Here is an 8,569-nt window from a genome sequence, read left to right as displayed (position 1 = left end):
AAGGATCTGCTTCAACCTGGCTAACTTTGCCTGGTCGCCGCCGGCGATCTGCCTGATTCGCTGCTGCATCCTCTCCATAAATGTCCTTCTGAGTGGCCCGGTGCTAGCTTTGGAAGATGGGAGGAGAGACGGTGGTCTTGCAATAGAGAAGAGGAAGAGGCGATACGGTGGTTTTGGAATGGAGATGATGGAGAGGAGAGGAGGTGGTTTTGCAATGGAGAAGAGGGAGAGGCGACACGGTGGTTTTGGAATGGAGATGATGGAGAGGAGAGGAGGTGGTTTTGCAATGGAGAAGAGGGAGAGGCGAGACGGTGGTTTTTGAATGGAGATGACGGAGAGGAGAGGAGGTGGTTTTGCAATGGAGAAGAGGGAGAGGAGCGTGCGGCAGCAATTTAGGATTGGACGAGAGGGCCGGCGCGCTGTGACTGGATCAAAATCAAAATCAATTTGCACTTCAATTAAGAAAGCGACCCCACATTAACTAGCCTCCCTTTTATTCTGGGTCATAATTGACCATGATTTTTGCAAATAAAATATATGTTATACGTTGAAAAAATAATATAATTCGAAAGTACATTCAGATACAAACCAAACGATACAATTTTTGGTGACATGCATTCACATTTTGCTTGTCAAATACAGTACATGGTCAAACTTTGACCCAAAATACGCAAAACAAAAAAATACTTCCAAGACCAGCGCCGCTCTTCCGCTCTTCTCCTCTTAAACCACCGCCACTCCTCGCCTGTTCCAATCTAAATCCAGCGTCGCTCCTCTCCTCTTCCATTTCAAAACCACCACCCCTCCTCTCCTGTTCCAATCCAAAAGCAGCGTCGCTCCTCTCCCGTTCTAATCCAAAACCAGCGCTGCTCCTCTCCTCTTCCATTCAAAAACCACCGTCGGCGAGTGAATGTGCTGTGGAGAAGTAGATCGATGGAGGAGTACAACCGATACGTGAGGATCACAGACGGCGACCCTGTGAAGCTAACTAGGATGTTGGAGATACAGTCTTGGTTTGACAACAAGGACCAACTAGCGGCGACGGCGACGGCGACATCCATGGCCAAATATCTGCGACAGAGCGAAAAGGCGGCGATACTCCCGGAGGGAGTCGCGCGGGAGTACATAGAGCTGCTCCTCTGGGCCATGGAGCAAACAGATTCACCGAATCCGATCGTGAGGGAGCGGTGGTGGGAGTATCAATCCCAGATGGAGCATCCACCAGAGATTGAAGGATCGAGCATCTACAGGGTGCCGTTTGTGAGGGTGTCATGCCAGAGCGAGCCGGTGGAGTCTTCGTCGACCGAACCCAACTGCAAGAGGAGAAAAACAGTTGGCCCGACGATGCTTCCCCGCCATCCTCTCCCTCATCGTTCACATCGTCTCACGGGGCGGCTGTCTGCCGCCGAGGAATAGGAGGGACTGCGCCCCCCCCCCAGCCCAATAGTCGGGCAGGTTGTGAATTGTCAGGAGGAGCTTAGGGTTGTCAGTATTTGCAAGTTGTGAATTGTGTTTTGTGTTGTGTATTTTGAGAGTACTTTCAGATATGAATGTCTTTTGAATTTCATATTTGCAGTATTGAGCATATGAAGTATTTTATGAATTCTATAGATCTATTTTTAGCACTTCAAAAATGTAGTTTCATAGGAGTATAAAAGTGCAGACAATGTGATTCTCACAGAATAAACTGCAAGTTTCAGTTGATAAGAAACTCCAAGTTCAGTTTCAGATAAGAAACTGCAACTTTCAGAGGCAGAGCATTTATATTAACACGGCCTTTTCAAACAGTGTTAACATCATGTTGGAAGTTTTATTCATGGTCGAAACTGGAACTACCAGCCAGTTAACATCATGCTGATCAACATTCATGCATAGCACATCTTCATATGATGCACAGACAAAAAGACATGCTATTTTCAAAATGCCCACACAATGTCGAGTGTGCGAAAAACAGAGAAAACGAGGGACGAAGTTTTGGCAAGTGTTGGACGTGGTGTGCGTAGATGACAATTGGGACCCACATGTCAATAAAGGCAGAGGCAAAAAAATTGGAGATATTTTCTCTGCACAGGTGGAATCGAACCCGGATGGAACAGCTATCGGGTAGTGTCACTCGACCACTAGGCTAGTTCAGTTGTTTCGTTACTAATAAGGCACTTCCTCAGGTGGTCGGATCTCCTCCTGCGCCTTTGTGCGCTCACCGCGACGCCGCTGTCTGCCGTTGTGAACATGCTGAACAAACGAGAGGAATCTGGAGAGGACTATACGTGGAGAGGCGGACAGTCGGGACCCACCAGGTCTATGGCCGTACGCAAGCAAGTGCCTCATCGAAAAAATACTTCCTCCTAATGCTATACAGACGTTAGGGCCCACGGGTTTGTCAACATAGTTATATTTTTTAGGTGCTTCAACGTAGTTACTATAGGAGATAAATTCACAACGAATCCGGGGAGCTGGCAGGTATCATTTATGATCACTGGGGCAGCAAGTATCAGCTGGGTTTTGGACTGCCCCGTCTAGGCTTTCTTTTTTAACATGTGTAGCCCACGACCTCGGATGGGAGGTCCATAGGCCTGTTTGTATTTTCTTAAGGGTCGTCATGTATCGACCGGCCTATTGACCTCCCATCTGAGGTTTTATTTTACATGAAACATCGGCAGCCCAATTTATGTATTTTTTTGAAGAAAACGCAGAGGTCTGTTCTATTTTTCTATATAAGAATAGGAACGCCTGGTCCAACTTATGTTTCCCTTCTAACTATATTATATATATTTAAATTATTTTATATGTTATTATATATTATTGTTATTGTCATCATATATTTAACAGATACTTACATATGTAAGAAAGCAATATCCACATCTTATTAACTTATAAAAATAATTTCTTAACAAGAAAATCCTGGATTTTCTTGGCAACGAAAATCCTCGTGATTGTGTACAAAAGCTTGGTAAGATTTAAGGAACAATGTAATAATAAATCACTTCTTATTTAAATATATATATAACAAAATGCTCAGCCCCTGTTTATTTTTTGATAACATTGCTGCACCCAGCCCAACATTATAACTAGAATCAGCCCAGCAAAATCGTGTATTTCGAGAAAGTGCAAATGGCCTATAATTTTTTAGGAAAAACATAAATGGGCCGCATGGACGCTAAATTATTTGTTCACCCAGCCCAGCTAATGGACTGTAATTCAAAAAAAAAATAGATCAAATTGACCATAAATTCTACCCCGCAAAAAAATACTGCAAATTCTGAAAAAATGGGTTGAATACGTGCCACATTTTTGGAGGCTGAAATGTGGGCCAATAGGTCGAAGCCAACGCAAGTCGTTGTCAACTTTGTTAACAAATGATTCTGACATCGTTAGCCGTTGGATTTACATCCAACGACCGGCATCCATCTTCAATCTCTCGTCTTCTTCCTCCAGCACCGCCGGGACCACCTGCTCCTGCCTCCTACTGCTAGCAGCTCTGCGTAGCACGCTTCACTGTGAAGCGCTACTCCACCGTTGGCCAGGCCATCCCTCCACCCCTCCACACCTCCTGTTCTTCTCCATCGACTGCCGAACCACACCGCACCAGAACCAGTTAACCCTCATACACCTCTCCGTCTGCGACTCTACTCCCGCGTCTTCCCATCTCCGGCTCGTTGCTGTCCGGGGCCTCGCGGTCCTCCACCACCTTGGATGCGCTCGGCGTGGAGTGGTCAATGTGGTCAACGAACAACACCATCGGAAGTAGACTGTGCGTGGAGAGGCTGACAGCTGGGTCCATGGCCGCACGCAAGGAAATGCCTCCTTATTACGCGTAAAATAATGATTCCTCCACCTGACAGCTGGGACCCACCGGAAGGGCTTCTGTATTTCGTGAAAAAAAACGTTCCCACCACTGACAGGTCGGACCCACCAACTATATCTTCGCACGCAAGGAAGTGCCTCCTTATTACGCACAAAAAAAGAATACCCCCTGCTAGCTGGGACCCACAATAGTGGGACGCTGACTTGTGGGCCAACTAAGTTGACGGGGACGGAGGGCTTTGTCAACTTAGTCAATATGAACGATTCTAGCTCCAGTGACCATACAATGTCCATCCAACGGCCGTAGTGTTTCTTCAACCTCTGGTCTTCTTGCTCCAGCCGCCGAAACCAGCGCCGGTCGTGCCTCGTCCTCCTGCCTCCCTTGGCCGGCTGCGATGCCGCGGAGGCCTCACCACCCCTACTACTCCCACCACTGGCCAAGCCATCCCTCTACTCACCCACACCCCCTGTTATTCTACGGCGACGGCAGCTTCACACCGCAGCAAACCAGTGAACCCTCATACTCCTCTACGCGTGGGCATCCACTTCCGCGTCTTCCCCGGCTCCGCATCGTCCCCTTCCTTGGCCTCGCCATCGTCCACCGCCCTGGTGCTCTCGGCGCGGCGTGCTCAACGTGGTCAAGGAACGGCTTCCATCGGACATGGACTTTACGTGGAGAGGCTGACAGCTGGGTCCACGGCCGCAGCAAGGAAGTGCCTCCTTATTACGCGGAAAATAATGATTCCTCCACCTGACAGCAGGGACCCACCGGACGGGCAACCGTATTTCGCGGAAAAAACGTTTCCCCCTGACTGCTGGGACCTACCAGCTACATCTTCGCACGCAAGGAAGTGCGTCCGGGCAAAAAAATGATTCGCCCCCCTGACTCCTGGGACCCACCAGCTACATCTTCGCACGCAAGGAAGTGCCTGACAGTCGGGACCCACCTGGTCGAAGCATATGTAGCGTTGTTATTCTGGTCGCGAACGTCTACGTACATACTGGTTGATGTAGAGGCGCACAAGTGTCGTAGTAGAGGCGCACACATAGCATGTACACGTACGTACAGCGGCAGTGTGCAAGAAAGAAAATACGGCCACGTACGTACATACGAGCTCGGTCACGAATGCCTACTCGCGCATACATACGGCCTGGGTTCGTGTACATGGCTGGGCCGGAACGGAGAAACTGCATCGTCATCGTGTTCATGGGGAGCCAACCGGCTGGGTCAGAACGGAATGCGCCGTCGTGTTCATCCGGAGGGCTTGGATAGAACAGCCGATTGAAACGATGGCTGGCGTACCGCAGAATGGAGGAAAGGGCCTTGTGTTCGACTGGCCACGTTCGAAACGGCATCCTGTTCATCGGGAGGGGTCTGGCATACCGCAAAATGGAGGAAACGGACTTGCGTTGGACCTCCTACGGTTGAAACGGGGTCCTGTTAATCGGGAGGGGCGTGGCGTACCGCAAAACGGAGGAAACGGACTTGTGTTGGAGCGCTACGGTCGAAACGGGGGTCCTATTCATCGGAAGGGGTGTGGCGTACCGCAAAACGGGACTCCATGGGATACTGTTCATCTCCACCGTCGACCCCCTCCAGCCTCCACGGGCTACTGTTCATCCACCGTCGACCTCCTCCAGCCTCCACCTGCGATTGTTCATCCACGGGCTCCTGTTCATCTAGCCTCCACCGCGCGCTACTCCACCGGCTACTGTTCAACCAGCCCTCTCCACGGGCTCCTGTTCAACCACCCCTCCACGGGCTACTGTTCATCCATCCCTCCACCATCAACTGTTCATCCAGCCGTCCACGGGGTGGTTCTGTTCATCCAGCCCTCCACGGGGTCCTGTTCATCCAGCCCCAAACGACTCGATCGATCGGGGTCCTGTTCATCCAGAGGCAACACCACGGGGTCCTGTTCATCCACCCCCACCGGGAACTGCTCATCCAAACCCACCCAGCAACGCTCACTGTTCATCCAGAGGCAGCATCGATCGGCTTCAGTTAGCAGCAGCAGCGAAGGAATCGGTCGATCAGGTTCAGTTAACAGCCATCGATCGATCGCTCGGGTTCAGTAATGCATAGCCTGCAGTGCAATCGCTCGGGTTCAGTAGGCGAACGCCTCGCTCGGGTTCAGTTAGAGCCCAACGCCTCGCACCCACGCGCATGCGTGTACGAGAGAAACGTGCAAACCTCCGTGCATCACTCGGCCCCGACCACCCACCGTAACCGGGAACACCCCGATATTTTCCTCGCCCTTGCTTCTACTGTGGTTTTTTCTATCATGGACGGCCCAAAGAATGTCATGCAGCTGCGTCTCCGGCCCGCCCAGGACGAAAAGCCCATTTTCTATCATGATTTTTTGTCATAAAAGTAGGAGCCCAACACATCTATGATGATACCGGGTTTTGTCACAATTATCGTCATAGAAGTGTCATAAGTATGACAGGAAAAAAATTCGTTCGGCCCAAACTGTCACGGATGTGTCTTTTTTTGTAGTGTTTGTATGCTCATGTGTTCGGTTTCTTGCTTTCTCACGATGGATCAAGAGAATAACAAATTGTGTGACTTTTCCAGCACCAATAACAATTATTTTATTAGTACTCCGATTGCTCTGCCACTAGTGCGGAATCTTATGAAATTAATGCCGCTTTGCTAAATCTTGTTATGAAAGATCAGTTTTCCGGCCTTCCTAGTGAAAATGCCGCATTCCATCTGAATAATTTTGTTGAGTTGTGTGATATGCAAAATAAGAAAGATGTGGATAATGATATTGTTAAATTGAAGTTATTTCCGTTCTAACTTCGAGATCGTGCTAAAACTTGGCTTTCATCTTTGCCTAAAAATAGTATTGATTCATGGAATAAGTGTAAAGATGCTTTTATTTACAAGTATTTTCCTCCTGCTAAGATCATCTCCCTTCGAAACGATATTATGAATTTCAAGCAACTTGATCAAGAACATGTTGCACAATCTTGGGAGAGGATGAAATTGATGATACGAAATTGCCCTACTCATGGTTTGAATTTGTGGATGATTATACAAAAAATTTATGCCGGATTGAATTTTGCTTCTAGAAATCTTTTGGTTAATTATTTTAGGAGAAGCTACTAAACTCCTAGATAATATTATGGTTAATTATTCTCGATGGCATACCGAAAGATCTTCCACTAGTAAAAAAGTGCATGCGATTGTAGAGATTAATGTTTTGAGTGGAAAGATGGTGAACTTGTGAAATTATTTGCTAGAAAGAGTGCTTCTATTGATCCTAATGATATGCCTTTGTCTACTTTGATTGAGAACAATAATGAATCTATGGATGTGAATTTTGTTGCTAGGAACAATTTTGGTAATAATGCGTATAGAGGTAATTTTAATCCTAGGCCCTTTCCTAGTAATTCCTCTAATAATTATGGTAATTGCTACAACAATTCTTCTAGAAATTATAGTAAGATGCCCTCTGATTTTGAGAATAGTGTTAAAAAATTTATGAGCTCTCAAAAGAATTTTAATGCTTTGGTTGAAGAAAAATTGCTTAAGATTGATGATTTGGCTAGGAACGTGGATAGAATTTCTCTTGATGTTGATTCTTTGAAAATTAGATCTATTCCACCCAAGCATGATATCAATGAATCTCTAAAGGCTATGAGAATCTCCATTGATGAGTGCAAAGAAAGAACCGCTAAGATGCGTGCTAAACGAGATTGGTTTGTAAAAGCGTGTTCTTCTAGTTTTGTGAAAATAAAGATGAAGATCTTAAAGTGATTGATGTGACTGCTATTTAATATTTGTTTTACAATATAAATATTGATAAAGATGGGACTGGAGATGAGTCAACTTTAGTTAAAAAGTGTCCCAATGATGCGGAGTTTTTAGATCTTGATGCAAAAATTGATAAAAGTGGGATTGGAGAGGTCAAAACTTTAAGTAGCGATGAACCCACTCTTTTGGATTTCAAGGAATTAAATTATGATAATTGTTCTTTAATATATTATATTTCCTTGATGCAATCCATGTTGAATTCTCCTCATGCTTATAATCAAAACAAATCTTTTACTAAACATATCGTTGATGCTATGATGCAATCTTTTGAAGAAAAGCTTGAATTGGAAGTTTATGTCCCTAGAAAACTATATGATGAGTGGGAACCTACTATTACGATTAAGATTAAAGATTATGAGTGCCATGCTTTGTGTGATTTGGGTGCTAGCGTTTCCACGATTCCAAAAACTTTATGCGATGTGTTAGGTTTCCGTGAATTTGATGATTGTTCTTTAAATTTCCATCTTGCGGATTCCACTATTAAGAAACCTATGGGAAGGATTAATGATGTTCTTATTGTTGCAAATAGGAATTATGTGCCCGTGGATTTCATTGTTCTTGATATAGATTGCAATCCTACATGTCCTATTATTCTTGGTAGACCTTTCCTTAGAACGATTGGTGCAATTATTAATATGAAAGAAGGAAACTTTAGATTTCAATTTGCATCAAGGAAGGGCATGGAACACTTTCCTAGAAATAAAATTAAATTGTCTTATGAATCTATTATGAGATCTACTTATGGATTGCATACCAAAGATGACAATAACTAAATCTATGTTTTTATGCCTAGCTAATAAGGGCGTTAAACAATAACGCTTGTTGGGAAGCAACCCAATTTTATTTTTGTTCTTTGCTTTTTGGTTATGTTTTCCAATAAATAATTCATCTAGCCTTTGGTTAGATGTGTTTTTGTGTTTTAATTAGTGTTTGTGCCAAGTA

This window comes from Aegilops tauschii, chromosome 1 (genome assembly GCF_002575655.3).
Source record: "Aegilops tauschii subsp. strangulata cultivar AL8/78 chromosome 1, Aet v6.0, whole genome shotgun sequence".
NCBI classification, from domain to species: domain Eukaryota; kingdom Viridiplantae; phylum Streptophyta; class Magnoliopsida; order Poales; family Poaceae; genus Aegilops; species Aegilops tauschii.
The sequence above is the reverse complement of the archived record's forward strand: the minus strand, read 5'-3'. Positions refer to the sequence as shown.